The sequence below is a fragment of the Neofelis nebulosa genome, chromosome 10 (genome assembly GCF_028018385.1).
Source record: "Neofelis nebulosa isolate mNeoNeb1 chromosome 10, mNeoNeb1.pri, whole genome shotgun sequence".
Classification (NCBI taxonomy): domain Eukaryota; kingdom Metazoa; phylum Chordata; class Mammalia; order Carnivora; family Felidae; genus Neofelis; species Neofelis nebulosa.
In genome coordinates this window covers 43,249,113-43,263,789 of record NC_080791.1, presented here as the reverse complement: position 1 = coordinate 43,263,789, position 14,677 = coordinate 43,249,113, and the positions used below count along the sequence as shown (strand labels likewise).

General features: G+C 37.4%; 1 pseudogene; it reads right to left on the bottom strand.

Annotated features, from left to right (window-relative positions):
• Positions 1-9,820: 9,820 nt before the first annotated feature.
• LOC131486550 (ragulator complex protein LAMTOR5-like) lies at positions 9,821-14,461 on the bottom strand (annotated as a pseudogene).
• Between the last annotated feature and the right edge of the window lie 216 nt (positions 14,462-14,677).

Here is a 14,677-nt window from a genome sequence, read left to right as displayed (position 1 = left end):
AGGTCTATGAATACTGTAGAGACAGCGGTCTACCTTCTGTCTCCTAACACAACTGTGCACACATATTTTTGCTACTTGCAAAAAGTTCATAAAACGTGCAACAAGAGGAAATCACATTAAATCACAGTAACCTATAATACAGAAAGTTTTTAATAATTTTGTTAATATTTGGAAGTAATTTTTTAAATTTTGTGATCCATTGAGAGGAAATGTTATTAAGGAAATTAACCAAATAATTGGGATTGGTTGGTAAGACTGTTTTTATATATATTGAGAGGGACTGAGGGGCACAGAGAGTGAGAGAATATCCCCATGCTGTGAAATCGGTTGCACTTTTTTGCTAGCCTCCTTGGGAAAATGCAGAATGACAACAATTTCTAGGGGATAAATAATGTTTTGAAATATATTTCACTATTCCCTAATCACAGCAGTGTGTATTTCCTCTTGAAAAAGTCTGAAAGTGAGTGTGTGAGTGTGCGCATGCACGTGAGAAGGAGAGAGAACAAAGGCAGATATTCCCATCCCTCCCAAAAGATTTGTAATTTTTGAGGAGTTCTTGAACCTGGAGAAAAAAGACAAGAAAAAGGCCATGTTTTTCAAGGCTGAATGAGATCCATGGTTCTCTCTTTCTTACCTTTCATCATTGTGAGAAGCTGATTTGAAGTAAAGGCTGGGCTAAGCAGAAGTGAATATTGAAGAAAACTGTCCCTTAGTGGCTTTAAGAGGAACAGTACAGATGGTTATTTTGACTGTTACCTTTCACAGCTTTGGTTTATATAAATCAGTTGCTATAAGGGAGGCAATTCATCCCATTTCCTTTTGTTGCCGTTCCCTCCCTGCTTTTGAGAGGCTACTACTTCTCTCTGAGGGACAGAGAAGTTCCCTCCCTAGAACCTTTGACCCTAGGAGGTTGCTTAAATGCCTATTTTCAGGAAAACTAAGATGGAGCCTGAGGGTGTATGATTAGTACTCCACTTAGGAATATTACACTCATGCTGTGGGGGCCGCATCTCCCAGAAAACGAGGAAGGGGGGGCAGGAACCTATGAGGAGCTCTGTTCTGTATGTCAGGTGCTTGCTCTCAAAGCTGGAACAGGGACTAATCTACATCCAGACCTCCCTAATCTAGGGAGCTATATTCCAAGGCACCTGACGAGCTATGGCTTCACTAAACAATGGGAACATTGAGTCCTGGATGTGTGCTTAGCTGGGTGCTTGGTGATAAAGAGGATCCCAGGACTCATGAACTCACTTCTCCATGCTTTACGATGCCTAGAGTCCTCAGACAGCCCCATTAATTTTCCCGTCCTTCTGTGGCTCCACTATGAACCTGACAGGAGTTCCTGATCTCAACTATATCTAAAGGCAGCTGACACCCTCTGTGACTCTGTTTAAAGGAGCCCCAGGAAAGCTCCAGAGCATGAGGGAGCAATTATGGATTCATTCTAGGGGTTGTGGGAGCCCAAGGTAGTATTGTGCCTCAACCCCCACAATGAGAGGTAAATGAAAGAGGTCACACTGTCTAAACCCCAGCTTTCAGACTGTGAGTTTGTTAGCTGAGACCTCTGGCCATTCTCTGCTGTGATTTTTGCCAGGTTGGGGTGCTGCAGGTAGTGACACTTGAGACGTATTACTATTGTGGGACATGACCATGGTGGCGGGGGGGGGTGTCTTGGAACCCTGAGTGTGAGAAACATATGAAATCTCCACCCTGGATTATATCCAATGTGTCTGTTTTCCAACATCAGTTTTCCCTTACCAATTTTAAAGTTAAAAAACCTTATAGGGTTTTTCCTGGCTCTTTCACCTATTACTGTCTCAAACGTGGATTTTCTCTCAATCTTATGCTAGATTTTTATTGTTCCCTACTTAAGTCTCTACTTTTCCTCTCATCCCTCTCTTTTTGCCCTTCTCTCAGATGCTCCCTCTCTCTTTTGTTGTCATCCTGTTCATGTACTTAACAACAGTGCTAGTGAACACTTGTGCAAGGCCCTGGTCCAGTTTCTCCCCCAAGACAGACACTTTGTTTTGCAAACAAGGTAACTGAGGGGTCTCCAGGTGTCTGGGCTGGTAAGCAGTGGGTCTGGGACTCAAATTCATTAGCTGGGTCTCAGGAACTGCACTCTCCATGACAGCACTATATTACTCTCAACTGTCTTGTCCCCTTTGGGTCTTAATGAACAGCAGAAGCTTTGTGCCAATTCTATGAAGTAGAATTTTATACCACCTGAGAGTAATTTTGAAATATACATGAAATGTTGTCTGTCACCTCCTCTATCAGCATGCCATATCGTCTACAACTTGGCCACTGTTCTCCAAGGATTGTCTTCCTCCTGGATTCATGTGTACGTTCAGTTAAAGTAAGGGAAGTTTACTTTGTGTAGGCGCTGTTTGAACCTCTTTTTTTCTCTCTAGCTGCCCACAGTGTCACTGGAAGCCTTTTTGGCTCGAACTCCATTTCTCCTTGGCATTGCTTTCCCTAAGTTCCTTGCTAGTCCTGATGCTTCTCTTGTCCCACACTCAGTTTTATTTATTTACCTGGACATTACTTTCCTCTTCTTCTCTTCCTGTTAACACAATCCCACATACTTCCTGTCTTATTAGACATGATCTCCTTACATGTTTGTGGGATCAATCAGAACAGAAGAAACTTCATTCTAGTTATTTGCTTTTTTTTTAAGTTTATTTATTTTGAGAGAGAGAAAGAGAATGGGGTGGGGGGCAGAGGGAGGGAGAGAGAATCTCAAGCGGGTTCCATGTTGTCAGGACAGATACTGATGCAGGGCTCAATTTCATGAACCGTGAGATCCTGACCCAAGCTGAAATCAAAAGTCAGATGCTTAATACCCAGACACCCCACACTCTAGCTATTTTGAAATGAAGTCATGCCATAGGAATAGGACTGAACATTTTGAGAACCCTCACCTTTTGCCTTGTCCTCCTCCCCTTAAGATCTTACTTTTTTTTTTTATGTTTTTATTTATTTTTGAGTGAGAGCAAGACAAAGTGCAAGCAGGGGAGGGAGGGAGGGAGGGAGAGAGAGAGAGAGAGAGAGAGAGAGAGAGAGAGAGAAACAAAGAATCTGAAGCAGCCTCCAGGCTCCAGGCTGTCAGCACAGAGCCTGATGTGGGGCTTGAACTCATGAACCACGAGATCATGACCTCAGCCAAAGTTGGACGCTTAACCAACTGAGCCACCCAGGCACCCCAGGATCTTACATTTTTATTGCTAGGTCTCACACAAGAACAGCAGTTCCCATTTCTTATTATGGGATATTTACATGATCAACTCATCTCATGTCATGAATGTGAAGAGCAAGAACAGAGCCCTGGAATGTGGGTAGAGACACTCCAGACATTTACACCGGGATCTGGACTGAAGGAGAAGGACTTCAGTGTGATTCTTTCAGGCATCATGGTTCAGTAGAACAAGAGGAGAGGTGAATATAGGGACACAGCCAGTGGACCGTGGCAAGGACAGGGTCTTCTCCTTTAGAACAAACTCTTAATATAGACACTAGATGTTAGTAAATAAATGACATGTCTCTGAGCTAGCATCAAAAACCTTCATGATACAGGAGAGCTGGAGGTCACAGGAACTAACCTGATTGTCCCTTCAGTGTATGGGTGGCACAGGGACCATGAGAATAGAACACCACTGTCTGAGGGTGGGGCCAAATTTCTCTCTCTTCAGTCCACACTCACTGGTAAGGTCCAGAGTCCAGTAGTGTGATTTTTCCTCCATATCCTTGGCAGTGCCTGGCATGGGTCTGTTTTGCTGTTTTGGTTTGACTTTAATGTTAGCTATTCCCCTGGGTGTGTAGTTGGATCTCATTGTGGTTTTAATTTGCATTTCCTTAATATGATGTTTAGCTAATGTAAACTAGATGTAAATTAGATGTAAACTAATGACGTTTAGCATCCTTTGCTTATCTGCCCATTGTGTATTTTCTGGGGTGAAGTGTCTGTTGCATCTTTTGCCTACATTTTAATTGGTTTGTTGCCAGATTATTCAGGTTTGAAATTTTTTAACAGATTTTTGGACAGAAATCCTTTATCAGGTATATAATTTACAAATATTTATTTTTATGGAACATGATGTTGGTGTTTTTAATCCACATCTTCTAAAAATGTTTAAAATAATTTTACATTTTACATCTCTATGATTCATTTTGAATTAATTTTTACATAAGGGGTAAACTCAGTTGGAAGTTAAGTTTTTCTTGTATTTGCATGCTCCATTATTCCAACATCATTTGTTGCAAAAACCTATCTCCATTGAGTTGATTTTACACCCTTGTTTGAAAGTCAACCATGCATATTTGTGTGAGTCTATGGACTCCAGTTTATGGACTCTATTCTGTTCCATTGATCTATGTGTGTGTCTCTTTACCAACACTACATTGTCTTGATTATCATAGCTTTATAGTCAGTTTTAAAATTAGAAAGTATGAAAAAAATAAAATTAGAAAGCATGGTTCTAACTTTATTTTTTTTTCGAAAATTATTATTGCTTTTAGTTACTTTGCCTTTCCACATAAATTTTAATAGCAGCTTATCTAAACTACAAACATCCTACTGAGACTTTTGTAGGAATTGTGTCATACCTATCGATCAAATTGAAAGGAATTGACATGTTTCCTATGTTGAGTCTTCCAACTACACGCCCCACCCCCCAAAAAAAGATCTCTCTCTCCATTTATTTTGGTCTTCTTTGATTTCTTTCATTAGGACTTTATAGATTACACCATATAGATTTCGTATGTTTTGATCAATTTTCCTACATTTTTATTCTTTCTCTTTTTCTTTCTTTCTTCTCCTTTAACATAGTGCAAATGGTTACCTTTCCTTTGGTTTTCAAATAATACACTGATGGCATATGGAAACGTGTTTTTGTTGTTGTTGTTGTTTGTTGTTGTTGTTATTGTTTCTTTTATATAAACTTTTTATTTTGGACTTGAAGAAAAATTACACGGATACTTCTGAGAGCTCCTGTACACCCCTGAATTTGTTTTCTAGGGCTGGCATAGCAAAATATCACAAACTGAGGGACTTAGAGCAAGAGAATCATAGCATCTTACACTTCCGGAGCAACTGAAATCAAGGTGTTCGCAGGACCAAGCTACCTCTGAAACCTATAGGGAACAATTATTGGTTGCATCCTCCTACCTTCTGCTGTTGGCTGGCAATCTTTGGCATTCCTGGTGTGTAGATCCTTGCCTCAATCCTTGGTCTTCACATGGCTGACCTCCCCCTGTGCATGCTTGTCCCTGTATCACATTTTACCTTTTTGTAAGGCCAGTATAATGTGGGGTGAGGACTTACCCTAATGACCTCTCTTTAACTTGATTTTCTCTGTAGAGACCCTATTTCCAAACGATCACATTCTGAGGTACCGAGGGATGGGATTTCAACATTTCTTCTTTAGAGGAGACACTTCAACCCAGAACAACCCGGCACCCAGGTGTCCCCATTGTTAGTGTTTTACATTGGCATGGTGCACGTGTCAAAACTAAGAAAAAACTGACGCTAGTACATTACTATCAATTATACTCCAGGCTTTATTTAGCTTTCATCAATTTCTCCATTAATATGCTTTATTTATTTTAGGATCCAATCCAGAGTACCATACCAAATTGAGATGTTAGGCCTCCCTATTGTCTTCTGATCTGTGGCATTTACTCAGTTTTTCCTTGTTTTGTTATGCTTTTAAGTTTATTTATTTATTTTGAGGGGGCAGGGAGAGAATCCCAAGCAGCCTCTGTGCCATCAACATAGAGCCAACACAGGGCTCGATCTCACTAACCTTGAGGTTATAAACTGAGCCAAATCAAGAGTCAGATGCTTAACCCACTGAGTCCCATCTTTCCTTGTTTTTAATGATCTTGACAATTTTGAGGTGTGATGGCCAGGTGTACTATAAGAGTGTCCTCACATTGGGGTTTGTCTGAGTTTTTATTTCATGATTAGGCTGTGGTTATGGGTTTGGGGAAAGAATACCACAGAGTTTAAGTTCCTTTTCATCTCATCATATAATGCTCTATATGATATCAACAGGCTTTTATCATTGATGAGTTAACTTTCATCACTTGGTGAAGGTAATTTTTACTTACTGTAGAGTTAGTTTTTCTCTTCCCCTACTTTATTCTTTGTAAGTAAATCACAGAGGGGAGGAGGGGAGGAGGGGAGGGAGAACTGCCAAATTGTCTTCCAGAGTAACTGGTACTGTTCATTCTCAACATCACTAAATGGGAGTTCCTGTCACTCTGCATTGTCACCAGCATTTGGTGTTATCAGTTTTATTTTATTTTATTTTATTTTATTTTATTTTATTTTAGCCATTGTATTAAATACATAGTAATATGTAATTATGATTTTAATTCCAATGTCTCTGATTATTACTGATTCAGAATATTTACATATGCTTATGTGCCATCCAGATATTTGCTTTGGTGAAATGTTTGTATCTTTTGCCCAATTTAAAAATTGGGTTAGTTACTTTCTTATTTTTGAGCTTTAAATGTTTTTTGTGTGTATCTCCTAAATATAAATATTTTCAGTTGTTTGCAAATATTTTCTCACAGGATGTGTCTTGGTTTATATTCTTATAATATCTTTCAGAAAGCAAAAGTTCTTATTTTGTATAAAGTCAGATTTAACAATTTCCTTTCATGAAGTGAGCTTTTGTGACTTTATTTATTTATACATGTTTGTTTATTTTGAGAGAGAAAGAGCATGAGCAGGGGAAGGACAGAGGGAGACAGAGAATCTCAAAGCAGCCTCCACACTGTCAGTACAGAGTCCAATACAGGGCTCAGTCCCACAAACTGAACCCAGAGATCATGACCTGAGCCAAAATCAAGAGTCAGGCGTTTAACCGACTGAGCCACCCAGGTGCCCCAGAGCTTTCAGTGTTTTATCTAAAGTTGTTCTTTCTCCATCGAAGTGCCTTTATACTTTTGTGACAAATCAGCTGACCCTCCTGGGCAGGTCTCTGTTCCACCTTCTCTCTGGTTCTGATGATCCCTATGCCTATCTTTTTGTCAATACTACATTGTTATTGTCCTTGTCCTGACTACTGAGCAATTCTAGTGCTTCTTGAAATCTAATCATGTATTTGGATATTTTTATTTTTAAGATTGTTTCAAGCTATTCTATTGCTTTGGTGTACTATAATACACTTGATTTTTAAAAACTATTAAAATAAATTTTTCAATAATATACTTTAGAGCCAGCTTATTTCTAACTACAAAAAATTTTCTAGGATTTTGTTAAAGCTTACACTGAATTTATAGATCAAATTGAGAGAATTGTCATAGCTGTATAGGTTGTCAATTCTATGAACATAGTTTATTTTTCCATTTATTTGGATCTTATTCCTTTCATCATTGCTTTATAGATTTCACTGTACTGATCTGCATATGTTTTAAGTTTATACCTAGTTAATGTATTTTCTTAAAAGTTAACAATTTTGTTTTTCTCTGACTTATTTCTCTTAGCATAATACTCTCTAGCTCCATCCATGCTGTTGCAAATGATGATTTCATTCTTTTTTAGTGCTTCAGTAATATTCCGGTGTGTGTGTGTGTGTGTGTGTGTGTGTGTGTGTACATATATATGTATACACACCACATTTTCTTTATCTGTTCATCAGTCAATGGACTTTTGGGCTCTTTTCATAATTTGACTATTGTTGACAATGCTGCTATAAATATCAGGGTGAATGTATCCCTTCAAATCTGTAGTTTTGTATCTTTTGAATAAATACCTAGTAGTGCAATTGCTGGATCATAAGGTAGTTCTATTTTTAACTTTTTGAGGAACCTCTATACTGTTTTCTGAAGTGGCTGCACCAGTTGGCATTCCCACCAACAGTGCAAGAGGGTTCCCCTTTCCCCACATCCTCACCAACACTGTTTCTTGTGTTTTTAATTTTAGCTATTCTTGGGGCGCCTGGGTGGCTCAGTTGGTTAAGCGTCCGACTTCGGCTCAGGTCATGATCTCGCCGTTCATGAGTTCAAGCCCCGCGATGGGCTCTTTGCTGACAGCTCAGAACCTGGAGCCTGTTTCAGATTCTGTGTCTCCCTCTCTCTCTCTGACCCTCCCCTGTTCATGCTCTGTCTCTCTCTGTCTCAAAAATAAATAAACGTTTAAAAAAATTAAAAAAAAATCTTAGCTATTCTGACAGGTGTGAGGTGACATCTCATTGTAGTTTTGATTTGCATTTCCCTGATGATGAGTGATGTTGAGCATTTTTTCATGTGTCTGTTGGCCATCTGTATGGCTTCTTTGGGAAAATGTCTATTCATCATTCAGATGTCTTCTGCCCATTTTTTAATTCTTTGTTTTTGTTTTGTTTTGTTTTTTGGTTGTTGAGTTGTATAAGTTCTTTATATATTTTGGATACTAATCCTTTATCAGATATGTCATTTCCAAATATCTTGTCCCATTCCGTAGGTTGCCTTTTAGTTTTGTTGATTGTTTCCTTTGCTGTGCAGAAGCTTGTTATTTTGATGAAGTCCCAATAGTTTATTTTTTCTTTTGTTTTCCTTGCCTGAGGAGGCATATCTTGTAAGAACTTGTTGCAGCCAATGTCAAAGAGGTTACTTCCTGTGTTATCCTCTAGGATTTTAATGGTTTCATGTCTCACATTCAGGTCTTTAATTCATTTTGAATATATTTTTGTGTATGGTGTATAGCATATGATTTCACTCATATGTAGGATTTAAGAAACAAAACAAAGGAGCATGGGGGGAAAAAAAGAGAGAGACAGACAGAGAGGCAAACCAGAAAACAGACTCTTAATTATAGAGAACAAACTAATGGTTATCAGAGGGGAGGTGGTTGGGAGATACATTAAATAGGTGATGGTGATTAAGGATTGCACTTATTTCAATGACCACTGAGTATTTTATAGAAGTGTTGAATCACTAAATTGTACATCTGAAACCAATACTACATTGTATGTTAACTAACTGGAAAAAACGTTAATTTTATTGGGACATATTTGACATACAATAACCTATAAATACTAAAAATGTGCAATTGGAAATTTTTCAGACAACTGATAACAACTGATATGAAACCTTCACCAAAATCACGGTAATGAATCTGTCCATCCATCATCTGTGAAAGTTTCTTTTGCCCCTTGTTTTTGTTTTTGAGTTTTGACTTTGGTAACAACTCTTAACATGAGATGTACCATTTTAACACATTTTAAGTATTGGTAATGATCTCTAGAATTTATGTGTCAAGTTAATTCACTTTTTGAAGCTTTTATAAATGAGGGCTTTTAACATTTTTCAAATACAAATTTTGAATCTATAAATGGATTGTTAAAAAAATTTTCAGATACAACTTTTTCACTGCAAATATGTAGGAATCAAGATGACTTTTATATATTGACCTTTTATCCTGCCACCTTGCCTAACTCACTTATGAGTTCCAGGATATTTTTAGTAAAGTCTTTGGGATTTCCTACACTCATAATCATGTCACCTGTGAACACATACATTTTATTTTTTCCTTCCCAATGTTTTTCTTTTTTTCCCCCTCCAATCAGATTTATTGGACATAATAAAATTCTACATACAAAGTGACCTGGACCTGCTATTTCAAAACATGGTCCTTTCTTAAATATTTTGATAAATCCATCTATTGAGTGTTTCTATTCATTTCTCTAAAATGAATAGAAAAGTATTCAATGCAGATAATATACATGACCCGCCTACTGGAACTTTAATAGTTCTACAAGATAATTAATGTAGGTAAGATGCCGTCCCTATGACAAACTGAGATGTCACTGAGAACTGACAGGAGATGTTAAGAGGCCATTTCACACACTGCCACTGTGATGCTGTCATGTTTCTGAATCGTAGTGCTCCCATTATCTGATTCCAGAGACACACCACAGGAATGTGGGGTATGAGGTTACCTTGCTGATTGCTAGGCTAGAACAGATATGACTCTAGCATGTGCATCTGATAGGGTCCCACAGAAGCCCAGATTAAGTCCTTGTGAATCTGTGCTCCAGCAATGGAAGAGTTCTTCACTATGTCCTCCAAGTGCTGTGCCAAGTATGCTCCTCCATCCTGCCCACTGTCCCCTGGTCCAGGATCCCACAAGGTGTCCAATGTTGGTCATTTTGTTTTTTCTTGTTTTGCTGCACTACCTAGGACTTCCAGTATAATGTTGAATAGAAATTGTGAGAGAAGACATCTACTATCATCCTGAAATTAGAAGAGAAGAATTTGGATTCTCATTACTAAGAATGTTGTCAACTTGAGATTTTTCATAGAAACACTTCATTGAGTTAAGGAAGGTCCTTTCTGTTCCTAGGTTACTGGAACTTATTATCATGAATGGATGTTGTATTTTGTTGGATGCTTTTTCTGCTTCTATTAATATGTTTTTCCTTCTTTAGCAAATTAATAAGGTAATTTACATGGATTATATTTGAAATGTTGAAGTAACCTCATGTTTTCTTGAATAAAGAAATTTCAGCATGCTATATTATCCTTTTAAATATTGTTGGATTTGTTTTGAAAATGTTTTGTTGAGGATTTTTGCCTTTATGTTCAAGGGGGATATAAGAATTTAGCTTTCTTTTGTTGTAAAGTTTTTGTTTGATTTTTGGATTCAATTATTTTCTCAGTTGTCTTTCTGTTTTCAACTTCACTCCTTTCTGCTGTAATTTTATTTGTTCCTTCTTTCTTTTTACTGTATGTATAACTTTTTCTCCCTCTAGTATCTTTTTTTTTTATGTTTGTTTGTTTATTTTGAGAGAGAAAAGGGGAGAGTGAATAGGGGAGGGGGGACAGAGAGAGATCCCAGTCAGGCTCCACTGCAGAGCCTGATTCAGGGCTATATCTCATGACCATGAGATCATGACCTGAGCCAAAATCAGGAGTCAGATGTTTAAATGACTGAGCCACTCATGTACTGCTAAAGAACTTCTTTTAACATTTTTCATGAGGTGGGGTTCCTGGTCATATATCCTCTTAATTTCTTTTTATTCTTTCCATTGTATTTTAACCTGAGAAACTCTTTACTTCTCCTTTACTTTTAAAGAATCTTTCTAGGTCAGTGTTTATTTTCTCTCATGCTTTAAATATTTCATTCTACTCTTTTCTTGCCTACGTGGCTCCTGATGAAAAGTCAGATGGATTTCTTATCTTTGATTTTCTGTCAGCAAGGCATTTTTTCCTCTGATTTCCTTCAAGATTTTTTCTTTCTATTTGATTTTTTAAAGTTTAAATATTATAATTTTAGTATTTATTCCACTTGGTGTTCTCTGAGTTTCCTGATGTGTGGTTTTGTGTCTAACATTTCTTTGGGGAAATTCTCCATCAGTATTCAAATATTGTTTGTTTCTTTCTTTCTTCTCCTTCTGGTATTCCCATTACATGTATATTATGCCTTTTGTACTTGTCCTACAGTTATTTGATATTCTAAGGGTGTTTTTTTTTCCTTTTTCTCCTTGTTTTTTAATTTTGATATTTCTATGGAGATATCCTCAAGCTCCAATTCCTCAACCATACCTCGTTTACTACGGAGCCCATCAAAGTCATTCTTAATTTGTTACTATATTTTTTTGGCTCTAGAATTTTTAGAAATACTTAGTATTTTCATCCCCCTGCTTCATTATGTGTCTGTTCTTGTATGTTGTCTACTGTTTCCATTAAACTCTTAGCATATTAATCATAGGTTTTAGAATTTAATTTTGTAATCTGATATTTCCACCATTCTTGCCATATGGGACTCTGATTCCAATGCTTCTTCCATCTCTTCAAGCTGTTTTATGCTAGTTTGTTAGTCATAGTTTCTTGATGAAAAGCAAACATGATACACTGGACACAAGGGATTGCAGTAAATAGGCCTTCAGTGATGTGGTAGTAAGGGGGTGGGTGAAGACGATGGATTCTGTAGTGCTATGATTAGGTCTGTCTTTTAGTGATCCTGTGTCCCTGGTCCCTGTGCCCCTGTGACCTGGAGGTCAGCAGTGCTTCTCAGTCCCCCACCTCTTGGATTTAACACAACAGTGTCTAGAGGGGCTGGAGTTAGGTAGTCCCTTTCCCAGGGAAGTTGGCTCTGGTTAAATAGTTTCTCCTTTTTAAGGAGGACAATCCTTTTTAAGGACAATCCTCTTTAAGAAGAACAGAATGCTCTGACATATTTCAAAATGATTAGTTTTCCCCTTCTCCTGCCAGAGCAGCAGGGATTTTTTTCCCCCAATATTCACTGTGAGGACCTGGTAAAGTTCCTACAGGTGAAACCCATAAAACTGTGGGTCCTTCCTATGAGTGAGTCCCCCTGGAGTTTTTAACTCTCAGACTTGTCCACACTGAGCCTCCAGCCATTCATCAACTACAGTACAGGTTTCCTACCCCAGCACCATGTCCCATGGACAATTCTGCTATGGTAAATTGAGACTCTCTGTATCTACCTATGCAACCCTCTCCAATTGGGGGAAGCAGCACTTTGCCCTCTGACCTCAGGGAAATTCTTTGATGAATTTAAGAGTTGTTAATATTTCAGTTTTTCAGATTTTTATTTGTTAGGACACAGTGTGATTTCTGAGCTTCTCACATGTTGCACCAGAAACTGGAAGTCTATGCCTCTACTTTTCAAGTTTCATTTTATTTCTTCAAGTGACTCACTCATTATTTATACCTCTATTTTCATTATTTTTAGTGTCTTAGAGTTTAAAATATAGGCATACCTCATTTTGTAGTGCTACACAGATACAGAGACTCTTTACAAATTGAAGGTTTGTGGCAACACTTTGTCAAGCAAGTCTATCGGCACCATTTTTCCAGTAGCATCTTCTCCCCTCATGTCTCTGTCACATTTTAGTAATTCTCAAAATGTCTCTAATTTTCTTATTACTATTATATTTGTTATGGTGATCTGTGATCAGAGAATATGACTCGCTGCAAGGTCTGATAATGGTTAGCATTTTTCAGTAATAAAGTAGTTTTTAATTAAAGTATGTAGGTTTTGGGTGGCACCTGGGTTGCTCAGTTAGTTAAACGTCCGACTTCAGCTCAGGTCATGATCTCACATTTTGTAAGTTTGAGCCCCGTGTTGGGCTCCATGCTGACAGCTCAGAGCCTGGAGCCTACTTAGGGTTCTGTGTCTCCCTCTCTCTCTGCCCCTCCCCCTCTCGTGCTCTTTCTTTCTCAAAGATAAATATTTTTTAAAAATTCTAAAGAAATATGTAGGTTTTTTTTAGACACAATACTATCACACACTTAATAGACTACAGTATAGTATAAACCTAACTTTTATATGCACTGGAGAACTAAAAAATTCATTTGACTCAACTCTATTGCAATATTTGTTTTATTGCAGTGGTTCAGATCCAAACCTGCAATATTTCCAAGGTATTCCTACAGACATCTTTAAGTGATTTTATCCCCCCTTCAGTAATACTGTACCTCTTCAGATGTGATGTCAAAAGCTTATCATTGTCCTAATTTCTCTTTCCTGTGTCTTATGTCATTGTTGTCATTTCACTTTTACATATGTCATAAACACATAGTACATTGTGGCTACTGTTTCTTTAAGCAGTTAGTTATCATTAAAGAAAATATGATAATACCTTACATTTCATCATTATTTATTGCATTTCCAGTGTCCTTCATTTCTTTGTGTAGATCCAAGTTTCCCCCCCCCATACACACACACACACGATCTGCTTTCCTCTGAAGAATTTTGTGTGTATTTTTTTTTTTTGTATATTTGATCCACTGGCCCCAAATTCCCTCTGTTTTTCTTTGTTTGGAATAGAAAATATCTTCTATTTTTGAAGGATATTTTCACTGGATATAGAATTGGGTGTTGACTCTTGTTTTCTTTCCATGCTTTAAAGATATCATTCCATTGTCTTCTTTGTTGCATAGTTTCTGGAAAACTTATTGTTATAATTCTTATTTTTTATTCCTCTGTATGTAATTTTTCCCCTCCTAATACAGTGGCTGCCTTCAAGACTTTCTCCTTGTTATTACTTTCAATCAGTTTGAATATGACTTGCCAAGGTGTGGGGTTTTTGTGTTGGTTAGTTCAGTTTTTATTTTTTTCTGGTTGATATTTTTTGAATATCATGGATCTTTTTTTGATGACTTTAACAAATTTTGGAAATTTTTCTAAAATTATTTCTTTAAATGTTTCTTCTGCCATTTTCTTTCTTTCTTGTCTTTCTGGGAATTCAATTACACATATGTTATGCCTTTTAATATTGTCATACTGCTCTTTGCTCGTTCAGTTTTTATTTTCCACTCATGGTACTTCCTCTTTGTGTTTTCCTTGTGTGTTTTGTATTCGCCTATTTTTGTGGTCACTCATACTTTCCTTGACTGTATTACATGCACTATGAGGCCTGACAATGACATTTTCTACAGATTTTGTTCCTGGCTTATCTGAGTCTGCCTTACAGTTTTTGTCTCTCCTGAAATTACCCATGATTCTTGCATGATGTCTACATATTTCATCAAAGACTTTAATATACTAATCATAGTTATTCTAAAGTCCTCATTTCATAGGTCTAACATCTGTGTTGTATCTAAGGCTGGCTATGAGGAGTGCTTTGTCAGTTCAGGTGGATTTTTTTTTCCTTTTGATATGCCTCATCATTTTTTATTGAATACCTGATATATATGTAGGAGATACTGTGCTATG